The 16928-nt window shown below is 36.1% G+C and overlaps 1 protein-coding gene across 2 annotated transcripts in view; it reads left to right on the top strand.

Moving 5' to 3' along the window:
- The first annotated feature begins 876 nt into the window (after positions 1-876).
- LOC110676758 (cell adhesion molecule 2-like) overlaps positions 877-16928 on the top strand; it is a 99284-nt gene continuing 83232 nt past the window's right edge. For both annotated transcript variants that reach the window (XR_002500694.1, XM_021845852.1), the window contains exon 1: positions 877-1354. The gene's annotated coding sequence lies outside the window, so the exon portion shown is untranslated. The remainder of the gene's footprint in view (positions 1355-16928) is intronic.

Raw genomic sequence — 16928 nt, 5'->3', positions numbered from 1 at the left:
CAGATGAAGTTAAGTATCCAGGGCTCATGGTTCAAAAATCAAAACATTGCCTTAGGAACAAGCTTTTGATCTTCAAACAAATATACATGCCAGTCGTGTTATATGCTGTATCAATAATATGGACAAGCTGTGGTATTGCATACAGAAAGCTCTGCAGACGACGCATAATAAAATTATGAAAATGTTTTTGAAGCTCCATCTCTGGCATAGTGCTAATGAGTTGCGTAGGATATCCAATGTTAAAACATTGGAACATATGAAAATATTATCAATAATTTTAGACAAAAATTTGGAACTTTTTATTGACGTATTTGCAGTATTTAATTTATTTTTACAGTTTTCTTTTAAGCGTCAAACACTAGTACGACTACCCTTGCTCATTTTATTTTAAAGTGTGAATCAAAAGTTAATTGCAGTCGAAACTATGACAACAAATATTATTTGAAACCAAACTATTCCTGAGTTAAGGTTTCCAAGCAAGTGAAATTGCGAAATCGTTCAAAGATTTCGAATATCAAGAATGATACTCCGTATACGCAACTAAAGATACTGTTCAGCATCCTTCCTCGAACTGTCAATACGCATGGAAATGAACCACCGCTAGGCCTAACCAGCACCCATTTCCCGATGCGCATGCCTGAATCTTCCAGATCTCACCCACGAACGCACCCAATCCACCTGTTGCTACTGTAAACATAACCCGACCAGCCACGTGTTGAACTATTCGGCAGTTCATTCGCTGGTTCGTTTTGGGCATACACGTGACACAAACCCATCCGAAGATGTCCGAATCGAATGAGTAACCCCCGCCATGGTCCATGATCTTCCAAGATCCTAGACTAAACGCAACGACACTTTCGTCCAGTCTCAGTTGACTGCTGTAAGTCACTCCGGTCGGTTCGGTTGTCTTTTCGTGTGTCTCCCTGCAAGTCCAGGATTGCCAGTGCCCAGAGTTCTAACAGTTTCAACCACTTTAAATATGTGAAGAAGCACTTGAATGGAAACTGTTGCGTTTAATTGCCCCCAAGTGTCCACCCGGAGAGTGGGCGATGTGATAGAAAGCAAATTGAAAATTTCTTCAACTATATTAGTGAAAGCAGAGAAGGAAACCAAACGTGATGTGAAGTTCGTATGGGACGAGAGAAAAGTGCCAGAAAGAAGGATGTGATATTGTTCCCGGAAGCGAACCAATTTAAGTGTCAACAACCCGTTCGCAAAGAGATTCCCTAGGACAACTGGCGACCTGATTGCTATTTCCGATACTCTCGACCGGAACCGAAAAAAAGGATTAGAAGAATGGGAAAAAGTGCTGCAATCGACTGATATGGGTGTGTGATGTGGAAGTGTACTTTCGGTGGGTGATTAAAGGATATGAACGCTGGGGTTTTGAATGGTCCTTGTTTTGGGAATGCTCAGACACAAAGTGAGAGTGAAACAATTTTGAATATACGGTTATTGCAAACAAGCTCACAAAAGTGTCAATACTTTTTATCATAATCCATCAAGACAGTGACAGCTTTATTTCTACCAATGCATTCAATTTTAGGATCCAAAAAATTGTATCTACATAAATAACTCAAAACATTAAATTTCTTTTCCAAAGTGAAAACTTTACATTGGAAAGTCTCCTGGCAGCGCAAATTAACTGAAACGGATGGTTTCGAGTTCAAATTCCATACAGTTTCAGAAACACATAGTTTATCATCACTGGTACAAAAACAGAAGCACATATTGACAGTTTTGTATAAAGGTATGCCTAAACACAAGTATGATGCATCCATTACTGAGTTAAGTGTTATGAAGATCACATGTAATGTGACAGAACTCATGAGATATAAAAAATAAATTATTGCAATTTGTTCTGCGTTATTACAGAGAACATAACAATAATATTTCTTGAATAGTTTTTTTTTTTGAATCTTCAACGTTATCCAAACTCTTTAGAGATAAAACTGATGGTCTACAGATGTGTATGATTCAACCTTATTCACTAAATATGTTGATAGGTCAACTTACATTATGAGATAATGTCTTGAAATGTCCTGTAGGCCATTCAAATTGTTTTAGAAATATATTATTGTTTGGCTATGAAATTAGCTGTTTTTCTCTTGAAAGTTTTACTATAAAGCGCATCATCACGCTCAAGCAGAGTTCCATTTACTGATGAAAGTGAGTGATGAATTGATTGATCAGAGTACCTTCGTTGCTGCTATCTCTTTCTCTTGAAGGGGGAAAACAGCAACGTTTTCCTTTCCATTCATTAAAAGCTTCAGTTTTTTTACAAATTATTAGGATTGTAGGCAAAATTGTAAAACTTTAGCTAGAAGCATATTGTACATAATAATAAAGCAGTGGTAACTAAACTCTTTTGAAAATACGTCCCTTGGAGTTTCATAATCATCCCGTGAACCACTTGAAATGGATGTTCTTGGAATGTAATTTATGGACGCCATCTAATGATCATAATTCAAATCATCAGATATCATCGGCAGGTACACCCAAAAGTCACATCTACAATTCATCATAGAAGATGCAGAAATTGAACTAAATTATGCGAAACCAACTTAGTTTACTAAGAATATTGTCAGGAAATCAATAAATATGTTTCAGAAAGTCCGACAAGGAACTTGCAGAAAGAGTCTCTTCAACCTAACGAAACTCTCGCCAGAAATAGGAGTATGATAAATTTCATCGGGAATAATTATAACAGATTATAACAAGATTTGAAGATTTCATCGATTATTCCTAAGAATTTCACTAGAATCCTCCAGGTTCTTGTCAATAAATTTGAAGAAACCTGTTATGAATATTTCAATATTTCATGGTCCTTGCTGGTCGGATTCATAGTAGTCAACTAACGCCAGTTTGCAAAATTGCTAGAAATTACGCCAGGAACACTTCCAAAACCTTGTCAGATATCCGCTACGATTGTTTTCAAAATTAATAGAAGATCACCGCAGATGTCATCTGAAAATCTCACCATAAATTTTGCTGATAGACTCGTGAATATTCTGGCAAAAGTTTGAATAGTGCACCCTAGGAACTTTCCAGAAAATTTTCTAGGATCTCAAAAAAATGTTTGCGAAATCTGCCAAGAATAAAACCGGAAGTATACCAGGGACGTTTTTGGTTTTGGTTTCAGCTTGAACCTGAAAAAACCATGTTAAGCTAATGAGGTAAAATGTGTTATGTTATCTAATCTTGATAGAATTACATTGCATAAATTTAGTTTCTAGGCAGCAAATTACTAAGCTATCGCTGATCCTAAGGTGAAGATAAAACGAAGACAAAACTAAATATTTAAAGTGTTCATATCTGGAGATCTAAATAACCGTTTACCATGAAAATTTCATCGATTAGTCACTCGCTGAAGGTGATCAATTGATAAAGTTTTCAGTCCTCAGCTTTTGAAAATTCGTGGTGCTTCGATGCATCTTCACTAGGGCGGTTGAAAATTTAAAAATGTTTGAGAATCCAATCTCCCATGTGCTCCTTACCATAAAAATAGTGTTCTGTAAAATTTTCAGCTTTCTAGGTGGTGATTTAAAGGTGCCCCAAAGACAATGTAGGTTTATATGAAAATTACTATGGAGAAATTTTGAGATATGTTCAAAACATGCTACTAGTATAATGTAAGTACAAGCTCATTATCCCATAGTAAAAACTCAGTCTTCAAACCATTATCAAGAAATTTGCTGAAGAGAAAAATTCAATCCGACGGTTAGCCAAAGAGATATTCATGAGTTTGTTTGCTATTATTTAGCTTAATATGGGATTATAGCCCGGCAAACATGAACCAAAATCCCTCCAAAATTAGCTCAAAATGGATTTGTTCGTTCAGCAACATCCTTCATTAAGGTTTGAAGAATGAGTTTTCACTATGGGATGATAAGTTTGTACTTACATTACAGTACTAACGCGTTTGGAACATGTTTCAAAATTTCTTCATGGTAATATCCATATAAACCTACTTTGTCTTTGAGCCACCTTTAAATCACCACCTATAAAGCTGAAAATTTCAAAAAACACTATTTTTATGGTAAGGATGATAAAGAAGATATGGAAGATAGGAACTTCAAACTTTTTTAAATTTTAAACCGCCGTAATCTTCACCACAAGGTGTCTAGTGTCCACTTTACCCTCACTACGTCTACCCGTCAAATTTTCGAAGTCTTTAAAAAAAAAACGGAACCCTGTTACCAGAAATTTATTTTTTCACCACAAAAAATATCCAAATCGCGATAACATCTTTTGTTTCTTGCTATTTTTGCACCATTTTTCACAAGTTTTCAAAAAACTCTTCTATTTTTTGAATCTGTGTCGGTATTGACCATTGTTCGTCTGGTTTTCAGTTATTCCGATATTCCTTGGAGGGCGACACTTTCCAAATAAAATTTCTTTATACGCCATTTTGTATTTACTGAATGTATCAAAAAATATAACATAAACAAAATCAGGTAATAAGAAGTTTCTCTGAAAAAATCATACAAATCGGTTGAGCTGTCTACGAGAAATCTCAAAATAACATTATGTTTTTTGAAGTTTTCAAGAGCCGGTAGAGGGGTGAATTGCTAGTCTCTTGTAATTTAAGCGAGGTAAGAGATTCCTCACATGTATGCATCAGTTAGAATAAATTTCAATGACTTCGCGGACCCCTGGAGCAACTGTCATGGCCCTCTAGGGGTCCGCGGACCACCGGTTGAGAAACCCTATAATAAAACGATATTTAACTGATGAGGGTCTAAACATACAACTTTTTTTTTTCTAAATAAAAAGGATATTCAAACGCTAGACTCTCCGCACGCGAAGGAAAACCTAGAATATGTTTTGCATTCAATTCAAAATTTAGGGGAAATAGGTTCAGAAACAAAATGCCAAATTGATAAAGATCGAAAGGATAGAAGTTCGAAAATGATTTGCTTGGTGGGAAATTTCGTCTCCTTGAAAAAAGATTTTGAAAGTTTTGTCTCTTCTTTTTTTCTTCTACACACCTTCGTATTTTCGACAGGTGCAAACTTCTTCTTTTAAAAAAACCTTGAGAAATATCTTAATAAACTGATCGATGTCAGTGGTGGGAATATTCGCATTACGAAGCACCTCACGAACGTAAACCATCGTAAAACATATATGACAGACTCGCAAACAGACTTGGTGTGAGTATGTTCGTAACCAACTACTCGCAAAGAACATACCTTAAGAATCAGCAAAAAGTTCGCAAATATTTACTCGTGAGTAGTCGAACAAGTTGTGATTTATTATGGTTTTGACCGACATCTCAATTGTATATCCATCAAATCGACAGGAAACTTACTAGTTTGTATTTTTTTATTAGTATCATTCCAAACATTACATTCATTTCTTATATCTAGGTGTTCTGTGTTATTAGACAACACTATCATCCTGATTTGGTAAAACAAATTTAAGATTTTATTAACATTGTGTTAACAACATATCACATTTCATTTGGCGTAGCAGTTCAGATTTTTACAGGTGAGTTGATTTCACCTGCTTATTAGAGGAAAAAAAACGCTTTCATATACTTAACCTAACTTAACCTAAACATATAACGCATTAATCGTGGCAATAGAAGATTGCAACGATTTTTGCCTTAAATTATTAATTATTTTATTTGACATTTATTCCAATGTTTCAACATTGGATATTCTATGTAACTCATTAGTACTATACCAGGGAGGAAGTCTCAGAATCATTTTCAAAATTTTATTTTGAATTCTCTGCAAATCTTTTTTCCTCGAATTACAACAACTAGTCCATATTGGTACAGCATGCAACATGGCTGGCCTGAAAATTTGTTTGAATATCAAAAGCTTGTTCGACAAAGTTTTGATTTTCTATTTATAAGAGCATAGAGACATTTTACATATTTATTACATTTGGCTTGAATGCCCTCAATGTGTTTTTTGAAAGTTAAATTCTTATCTAGCATAAGCCCTAGATACTTAACTTCATCTGACCAATTTATTGGAACCCCTCTTATCGTGAAGGTTTGGTACTTGAAGGTTTCAAATAAAGAGCTTTTGGTTTTGTGGGAATATTATTAGTTGAGTTTTGGAAGCATTAGGAGAAATCTTCCATTTTTGTAAATATGAAGAAAAAATATCCAAACTTTTTTGCAATCGACTACAGATGACACGCAGGCTTCGTCCTTTGGCGGAGAGGCCTATGTCATCCGCAAACAAAGATTTTTGACATCCCTGAGGTAACTGCGGTAAGTCAGATGTGAAAATATTGTATAATATTGGTCCCAAAATGCTGTCTTGGGTAACACCAGCTCTTACAGGAAGTCTTTCAGATCTGGAGTTCTGATAATTAACCTGAAGTGTACGATTTGACAGATAACTTTGAATTATTCTAACAATGTATGTTGGAAAATTAAAGTTTTTTAATTTTACAATCAAACTTTCATGTCACACACTGGCGAATGCTTTTTCTATGTCTAAAAGAGCAAGACCAGTAGAATAGCCTTCAGATTTGTTGGAACGGATCAAATTTGTTACACGAAAAAGTTGATGAGTGGTCGAATTTCCATGGTGGAATCCGAACTGTTCATTGGCAAAAATTGAATTTTCGTTGATGTGTACCATTATTCTGTTCAAAATGACCTTTTTAAAAAGTTTACTGATGGAGGAAAGCAAACTGATTGGACGATAGCTAGAAGTTTCTGCAGGATTTTTGCCTGGTTTTAAAATTGGAACAACCTTAGCATTTTTCCATTTGTCAAGAAAATATGCTAATTGAAAAAATTTGTTAAATATATCAACTAAAAATGTTAAGCTACTTTCTGGAGTTTATTGATGAGAATGTAGTAAATTCTATCATCGCCAGAAGCTTTCATATTTTTGAATTTTTTAATAATAGTTCTCACTAGAGTGTCCATTTCCCGGCCATTTTACTCGTTCCGGGATTCGGGACAAAAATCTTAGCTTGTCCCGGAAAATCCCGGGATTTACAAAATTTTCAATAAAACTAGTATTTTGGTAGAAATGGAAGTACAAATTCAACAACACAATGTTTTTAAATCAAATATACAAATAATGTAGCTTTCCAATAGGTATAACAATTCATATTTCATATATGGTTTTCGTATTCAGTTGAAGTAACTTAACAAAAATCAAAACATAGCTTGTCTAATTATGGGTTTGCTTGGGATGTTTTTCAAATTCTCTATAACACATATGAATGGGAGTATAGTAAACAATTTAGTCATAATATTAAAGCAATTTGCTTAAGACATTTGAAAACTTATCAAAACTTTAGACCAAAAGAAACAATTAGAGATAATCGAAGGTATTATAGAAAATCACGCCAAAAGTTAATAACTGAAAATCTAGCTGAAAATTATTGACTGAAGTTTAGATGTACTTTCAAATTTACTTGCTCAGAATTGGCTTATAAAAATGGTTAATGTTGAAGAGAAAAGCATTTTAAGACTTTGCAACTAGACAATCAAAAATATGTGTTTCTTACTTGGTACATTGATCTTATCTTGAAAATAATTCCTTTTCTCAATTATGCTTTTCTATTTTATCAAATAAGAAAAATGTCATTGTTTTTCATTGAAATTTAGTGGTTTCCATAAAATTCAACGTATATTTCGGGAATCCCGGGATTCTCCTCACGTTTTTAAGACGGATCAAGAGTTTAAGATCATCGTCTATAATCACGGATTCAAATTTTACTTCACATTTTGGAATTGCAATGCTCCTGGCTTCAACAATGGAATTTGTTAAAGTTTCAAGAGCATTGTCAATATCAAACTTTGTTTGTAATGAAATGTTAACATCAAGATTAGAGTCAATATACGTTTCATATATATTCCAGTCGGATCGAAAATAATTGAAAGAGGTGCTGATAGGATTGAGAATCGCTTCATGGGATATTTGAAATGTAACAGGGACATGATCAGAATCAAAATCAGCATGAACAGTGCGCATCGTACCTTCGTGCTGTGCGTACACGAATTCTCTCTGCTCTTGGAAGTTTTCTTAAAAACTACCTAAAGCAATAAAACAGTACTTTTCAGTGCTACAAAAACAGTACTTTTCAGTGCTAAAATTAAAAACGGTACTTTTCAGTGCTACTAAAACAGTACTTTTCAGTACTATTTTTTCTACTATTGATCCCTTTACGATCCTTGTTTGGACCCGTGCCTTCGATTTTTCGTTGGACCCGTTGGCGAAAGCTAGCGGTGGTAATCCTTCTTGGACACCGTCTTGGGAAAAAACCTTTCGAAGGTCACGTCTTCTTTCATTTATTAACTAAACATGGTATCAACAACAAACAAAAGGAAGGGTGAATCTCTGAATTCACTACTTCCTTCCAAAAAAGTGGGTTTTAAAACTATCACTACACGTGGCAAGAATGGAAGAAAGGACGCTTCCCCGGAATGCGAAGTTTCTTCCAAGGGTGAAATGAATAATTGTATCGAAATGAGCAATCAGTTCGATGCTCTAGACAAATTTTCCGAACACCAAATCGAAGCAGCCTCTAGCCCAGGCTCTTTGATTCAAGTGAGGAAGCAAAGAGTGCCGCCTATCGTGGTCAGTTGTTCCGAATTTGCGGGATTTAGGCAGGAGATCTTGAACTCCATTAGGGGAATCAAGGTTTCCTTCCAAATCGCAAAGAAAGGAGACTGTCGCGTTTTGCCGGAAACTCTTAAAGATCGTGAGCTTCTTCTCAAACATCTTAAAGAGAAGAAGCACAAATTTTTTACTTATGACGACAAAACTGAACGTTTGTTCAAAGTTGTCTTGGAAGGTCTTTCAAGTGACTATAAATCACCTGAAGAGATCAAAAATGGAATATATGATTTACTTGGATTTTCCCCAGTCCAAGTAATCATTATGAAAAAGAGAACCCAATCTGGCATTGTTCGGAAAGGGCTTTCTCAAAAATTTTATTTAGTTCACTTTAACAAAAAAGAACTAAATAATATTAAAGCTTTAGAAAAAGCAAAACTTTTGTTTGATGTCCGTGTGACATGGGAACATTTCCAGAAACCTGGAGGAAATTACCAGAACCCCACTCAGTGCCGTCGGTGCCAAAAGTGGGGTCATGGTACAAAAAATTGTCGCATGGATGCTAAATGCATGATTTGCGGAGGTTCTTCTCACGCCAAAGACGTCTGTCCAGTGAAGGACAGTGGATTGCGGGGCTAACCATAAGTCCAATTTTTGAAATTGTCCTTCACGCAAAAAGGTCATTGAGGCTCGTGCCAGGCAGATGAAAGATAATATCCGTTACGATAACGGTCGTTTCCGGAATTTGCCTGGTAGAGTATCGAACAAGGCTCATTTTTCAGTTAACGATCGCTTGATCATGAATCATACCCATCAGGAAGATCATAATCATGCTCATTCACAAACTAATTTTAATCCGTCGGGTAGCCGTTCGAATCTTTCTATTTCGAATGTATCTACCCACGGTAAATCCTTTGCCGATATCGTAGCAGGAATTTCGAACTCCTCCCCTGTTCGATCCATGGGTACCCATTCCACTTGTTTCAAATCAAATGGAAAAAACCCTACCGCCACAGGTAATTCCGCTTCTTCGTCTACCGGAAATTCCAATGGGAAATCACATGACATGTCTGCCTCTGATTTTAATTTTCTAACTGAACAATTGAATCTAATGATTGATGCAATGTTCAAAGCCACCACTATGACTGAAGCAGTCCAAGTAGGTGTAAAATTTACAAATCAAATTGTTATTGGATTACGTTTTTCTAATGGATCCAAATAATAATTTAAATATTTTAAATTGGAATGCTCGTTCTCTGAATGGTAAAAAGGACGAGCTGTTTAATTTTCTTACGGTTAATAACGTGCATATAGCAGTTATTACCGAAACGTATTTAAAACCTGGATCTAAACTCAAAAGAGATCCTAACTTTTTTGTTTATCGTAATGATCGACTTGATGGGGCATGTGGGGGAGTTGCAATCATCATTCATAGGCGTATAAAACATCAACTGTTTTCATCATTTGAAACTAAAGTTTTTGAAACTTTAGGTGTTTCTGTTGAAACACAGTTTGGTAAATATACTTTCATAGCTGCCTATTTGCCTTTTCAATGCTCTGGGCAGCAAGTTAATTTGCTCCAAACTGACTTGCGTAAATTGACTCGCAATAAGTCAAATTTTTTGTCATTGGTGACTTTAATGCCAAACATCGGTCATGGAATAATTCTCAAAGTAATTCCAACGGCAGAATTTTATTTGATGAGTGCTCTTCAGGATATTTCTCAATTCAATACCCTGATAGCCCCACATGTTTTTCCTCTTCTAGAAATCCATCTACGATTGATTTGGTCTTAACCGACTCTAGTCATCTTTGTAGCCAACTGATTACTCATGCTGATTTTGATTCTGATCATGTCCCTGTTACATTTCAAATATCCCAAGAAGCGATTCTCAATCCTATCAGCTCCACTTTCAATTATTTACGAGCCGACTGGAATATATATAAAACGTATGTTGACTCCAATCTTGATGTTAACATTTCTTTAAAAACTAAACTTGATATTGACAATGCTCTTGAAACTTTAACAAATTCCATTGTTGAAGCCAGAAGCATTGCAATTCCAAAATGTGAAGTAAAATTTGAATCCGTGATTATAGACGATGATCTTAAACTCTTGATCCGTCTTAAAAACGTGAGGAGAAGGCAATTTCAACGCACTCACGATCCTGCTATGAAAATTATATGGCAGAATTTGCAGAAAGAAATCAAGAAACGTTTTGCTCAATTAAGAAACAAAAATTTTGAAAATAAAATTTCTCAATTGGACCCCGGCTCTAAGCCCTTTTGGAAATTATCTAAAATCTTGAAAAAACCTCAGAAGCCTATACCGGCATTGAAAGAGGAAAACAAATTATTACTAACTAATTGCGAAAAAGCTCAAAAACTTGCTATGCAGTTTGAAAGTGCGCACAATTTTAATTTAGGACTTACTAGTCCAATTGAAAATGAAGTTACTCAGGAGTTCGAAAATATTCTCAATCAAGAGAACGTTTTCGAAAATGCCTGGGAGACTGATTTGGAAGAAGTGAGAACTATTATTAAAAAATTCAAAAACATGAAAGCTCCTGGCGATGATGGAATTTTTTACATCCTCATCAAGAAACTTCCAGAAAGTAGCTTATCATTTTTAGTTGATATATTTAACAAATGTTTTCAATTAGCATATTTTCCTGACAAATGGAAAAATGCTAAGGTTGTTCCAATTTTAAAACCAGACAAAAATCCTGCAGAAGCTTCTAGCTATCGTCCAATCAGTTTGCTTTCCTCCATCAGTAAACTTTTTGAAAAGGTTATTTTGAACAGAATGATGGCCCACATCAACGAAAATTCAATTTTTGCCAATGAACAGTTCGGATTCCGCCATGGAAATTCGACCACTCATCAACTTTTACGTGTAACAAATTTGATCCGTTCCAACAAATCTGAAGGCTATTCTACTGGTCTTGCTCTTCTAGACATAGAAAAAGCATTCGACAGTGTTTGGCATGAAGGTTTGATTGTAAAATTAAAAAACTTTAATTTTCCAACATACATTGTTAGAATAATTCAAAGTTATCTGTCAAATCGTACACTTCAGGTTAATTATCAGAACTCCAGATCTGAAAGACTTCCTGTAAGAGCTGGTGTTCCTCAAGGCAGCATTTTGGGACCAATATTATACAATATTTTCACATCTGACTTACCTGAGCTACCTCAGGGATGTCAAAAATCTTTGTTTGCGGATGACACAGGCCTCTCCGCCAAAGGTCGAAGCCTGCGTGTCATCTGTAGTCGATTGCAAAAAAGTTTGGATATTTTTTCTTCATACTTGCAAAAATGGAAGATTTCTCCTAATGCTTCCAAAACTCAACTAATAATATTCCCACATAAACCAAAAGCTCTTTATTTGAAACCTTCAAGTAGACATGTTGTCACGATGAGAGGGGTTCCAATAAATTGGTCAGATGAAGTTAAGTATCTAGGGCTTATGCTAGATAAGAATTTAACTTTCAAAAATCACATTGAGGGCATTCAAGCCAAATGTAATAAATATGTAAAATGTCTCTATCCCCTTATTAATAGAAAATCAAAACTTTGTCTTAAGAACAAGCTGTTGATATTCAAACAAATTTTCAGGCCAGCCATGTTGTATGCTGTACTAATATGGACTATCTGTTGTAATACCAGGAAGAAAGCTCTGCAGAGAATTCAAAATAAAATTTTGAAAATGATTCTGAGGCTTCCTCCCTGGTATAGTACCAATGAGTTACATAGAATATCCAATGTTGAAACATTGGAACAAATTTCAAATACAATCATTAATAATTTCAGGCAAAAATCGTTACAATCTTCTATTGCCACGATTAATGCGTTATATGCTTAGGTTAAGTTAGGTTAAGTATATTAAAAATGTTTTTTTTCTCTTATAAGCAGGTGAAATCAACTCACCTGTAAAAAAACTGAACTGCTACGGCAAATGAAATGTAATATGTTGTTAACAAAATGTTAATTAAATCTTAAATTTGTTTTACCAAATTAGGATGATAGTGTTGTCAAATAACACAGAACACCTAGATATAAGAAATGAATGTAATGTTTGGAATGATACTAATAAAGAAATTAAAAAAAAAAAAAATCAGCGTGAGTAACTAATTGGCTACAAAGATGACTAGAGTCGGTTAATACCAAATCAATCGTAGATGGATTTCTATAAGAACAAAAACATGTAGGGCTATCAGGGTATTGAATTGAGAAATATCCTGAAGAGCACTCATCAAAATAAATTCTGTCGTTGGAATTACTTTGAGAATTATTCCATGACCGATGATTGGCATTGAAATCACTAATGACAAAAAATTGACTTATTGCGAGTCAATTTTCGCAAGTCAGTTTGGAGCAAATAAACTTGCTGTCCAGAGTATTGAAAAGGCAAATAGGCAGCTATGAAAGTATATTAATCAAGCTGTGTTTTAACAGAAACACCTAAAGTTTCAAAACTTCAGCTTCAAATGACGAAAACAGTTGATGTTTTTTACGCCTATGAATGATGATTAGGATCTTTTTTAAGTTTGTAAAAATTGTTTCAGTAATAACTGCTATATGCACGCTGTTAGCTGTAGGAAAATTTAACAGCTCGTCCTCTTTACTATTCAAAGAACGAGCATTCCAATTTAAAATATTTGAATTATTATTTATTGGATTGATTAGAAAAACGTTATCCAACAACAATTTGATTAGTAAATTTTACACCAACTTAGACTGTTTCAGTCATAGTGGTGGCTTTGAACATTGCAATCAATTAGATTCAATTGTTCAGTTAGAAAATTAAATTTAGAGGCAGACATATCACTTGAAGTGGGTACATTATCTAATGATTTTCTGTTAGAATTTTCGGTAGACGAAGAGGTGGAGAAGAAGTTTCCTAAGGCGGCAGGGTTTTTCCATTTGATTTGAAACAATTAGAATGGGTACTCATAGTATGTAGAGGGGAGAAGTTCAAATTACCTGCTGCGATATCGGCAAAGGATATTCCTTGGACATTCGAAATTAAAAGATTCGAACGGCTACCCGACGGATTAAAATTAGTTTGTGAATGAGCATGATTATATTCTTCTAACTGAAAAATGAGCATTATTCGATACTCTACCACGGAAATTCCGGAAACGACCGTTCTAGTAACGGTTATTACTGATAATCTGCCTAGCACGAGCCTCGACGACTCGCCTACACGAAGAGCAAGCCCGAAAATTTGACTTATGATTGCCCCCGCAATTCGCGCATATGAACTTATCGGTATCTTCCTTTACTGGACAGACGTCCTTAGCGTGAGAAGAACCTCCGCAAATCATGCATTTAGCATTGATGCGGTAATTTTTGTTCCATGACCCCACTTTTGCCACCGACGGCACTGAGTGGGGTTCTGGCAATTTCCTCCAGGTTTCTGGAAATGTTCCCATGTCACTCAGACATCGAACATAAGTCTAGCTATTTCTAAAGTTTTAATATTATTTAGATCTTTCTTGTTAAAGTGAACAAAATAATATTCTTGAGAAAGCCCTTTCCGAACAATGCCAGATTGGGTTCTCTTTTTTATTATGATTACTTGGGCTGGGGAAAATCCAAGTAAATCATTTATTCTAATTTTGATCTCTTCAGGTGACTTATAGTCACTTGAGAGACCTTTCAAGACGACTTTGAACAAACGTTCAGTTTTTTCGTCGTAAGTAAAAAAATTGTGCTTCTTCTCTTCAAGATGTTTGAGAAGAAGTTCGCGATCTTTAAGAGTTTCCGGCAAAACGCGACAGTCTCCTTTCTTTGCAATTTGGAAGGAAACCTTGATTCCCCTAATGGAGTTCAAGATCTCCTGCCTGAATCCCCCAAATTCGGAACAACCGTATCACCGATCAAGGCGGCACTCTTTGCTTCCTCACTTGAATCAAAGAGCCTGGGCTAGAGGCTGCTTTGATTTGATGTTCGGAAAATTTGTCTAGAGCTTCGAACTGATTGCTCATTTGGACACAATTATCAACATTATTCATTTCACCCTTGGAAGAAAGTTCACATTTCGAAGAAACATCCTTTCTTCCATTCTTGCCACGTTAAGTGACAGTTTTAAATCCCTCATTTTTGGAAGGAAGTTTGAATTCAGAGATTCACTCTTCCTTTTGTTTGTAGTTGCAACCATGTTTGGTGAATGAACGAAAGAAGACGAGGCCTTCTAAGAGGTTCAAGTAATCAACAAGAAGGACTACCACCGCGGGTCCAACGAAAAATCATAGGCACGGATCCAAATAAGGATCGTAAAGGGATCAATAGTAGAAAAGAATAGTATTGAAAAGCACCTTTATTTTTATTTTAGCACTGAAAAGTACTCTTTTTTAGCTCTGAGAAGTACTGATTTATTGCTTTAGGTAGTTTTTAAAAACTTACAAGTGCAGAGAGAATGCATGTACGCACAGCACGAAAGTACGATGCGCACTGGCCAAGATAGTCACTTATGAAGTAAAGGTTGTGGTGACGACTTCGCGAAGAAAGGTAAAGTCGTTGGTCCCGAGATAAACCAGCCCAGGGCTAAAAATCTAGTTAATAAAGATAGTTCCTGAAGGGATGTTGGCAATCGAGTGATAGATTGAGTTGGTGCAGTTTTCAAGTGGTTATTCCCCATTGCCGTGTGCCAGATAATTGTATCCAATTATCTATTTAAATCGCTAATAGCAGTTTACGTTGTGGTATAGTGAAAAATAACTGTTTTGAAACCAAATGCTTCGGTTATTCGTCAATATCTAATTCTATCGGATTGCTAGCGTTAGCGTTAGCGTTAGCGTAGTTACGGTATACTTCGTAGATTGGATACTAGCAACATTCATGTTTCTTTTTAATAATCTCATCCTGACTACTTTCAAGAACAAGGCAGGGGAGTATACCTTGTTCAAATCATAAACAAGAATACTAAAAGCATGAATATCGCTATTCCCGGCCACGCCCATCTTTACCGTAACTTGGGATAGGGGAAGGAAATGTTGATGTAGCACTTACTTAATGAGAGGCCACCGACTCAGCGACACCCTCATAAGTGCTACGGAGTTGGAGGTTGGGGAAGGTATATTGTCAGGATTCGCCTAGAAAGCTGGCGATAGACCATAAATATTTGTTGTTTAAGCGTTTTCAAGTTAATCTTTTGAATGCCGGCAATCAAAAGAGAAAACAATAGCTTATTTATAGTATAAATAGTATTTCGCGAAATGCTTGTCGGTTGTGCAGTAATATTTTTGCTCAATAACCAGTAAAAAGCAAAACCGATCCCTCCAGGGTCATCGGATTGTATAAAATAACGAAACGCGTAAAAAAAATCACGCCTATTGAAAAACTGTACTGGGTGGTACTGTATTTTTAGATAATCGAAAAACGAAAGGAAGCGCGTTCGAACTAAACACTCTAGGATAACACAGTCGGTTTTTCTGCTCAAAATTATACGAAAAGCAGAATCGATCCCTCCAGGGTCATCGAACGGTTAAAAAGCATCCACAACCGATTGTTAGTTGCGTAACACCCGCCCGGACAGAATGCGCAATCTGAACATAATTATCAAACTCCGAAAACAACATTTTCCGTTCAAGAAACGATCAGAAGTTCCACGACGCGGACAAAAACAATCCGGAAGGCTCACAAAAGAAAAAGTATCATACTGGAACAAACTCACCGGATTGATTCTCTAAAATTATGTGCTGCCTGTCACTTCCGGATGGTTCGGTGAACTTAGGGCAGCCAAAAACCAACAGTACTGAGGACACAAATCAAACAAATCACTTTTTCATTTTTCACTTTTCACAATTCCATTTCTGAATGTAAAAACTGTCCTGCTTGGGCTTCACGAAGCACTACCCAGCAAGACGCTCCAAAACAGGAAAAAAAAAATCTCCGGCGACGAAAACATGCGCGAAACCGTGAGTTAAATCTATCGGACGACGCAAAACCGAACTGTCCTGCTTGGGCTTCACGAAGCACTACCCAGCAAGACGCTCCAAAGCAGGAAAAAAAAAATCTTCGGCGACGAAAACATGCGCGAAACCGTGAGCTAAATCTATCGGACGACGCAAAACCGAACTGTCCTGCTTGGGCTTCACGAAGCACTACCCAGCAAGACGCTCCAAAAAAGGAAAAAAAAAAAATCTCCGGCGACGAAAACATGCGCGAAACCGTGAGTTAAATCTATCGGACGACGCAAAACCGAACTGTCCTGCTTGGGCTTCACGAAGCACTACCCAGCAAGACGCTCCAAAACAGGAAAAAAAAAAAAAAAATCTCCGGCGACGAAAACATGCGCGAAACCGTGAGCTAAATCTACACTGAACGAAACCTCCGGTCGCACATTGAATGATTTGTAATTCACATGGTTATAAAACTTCA

This window comes from Aedes aegypti, chromosome 2 (assembly GCF_002204515.2).
Source record: "Aedes aegypti strain LVP_AGWG chromosome 2, AaegL5.0 Primary Assembly, whole genome shotgun sequence".
NCBI classification, from domain to species: domain Eukaryota; kingdom Metazoa; phylum Arthropoda; class Insecta; order Diptera; family Culicidae; genus Aedes; species Aedes aegypti.
Note: the sequence above shows the minus strand (reverse complement) of the source record. Positions and strands in the feature narration are given on the sequence as shown.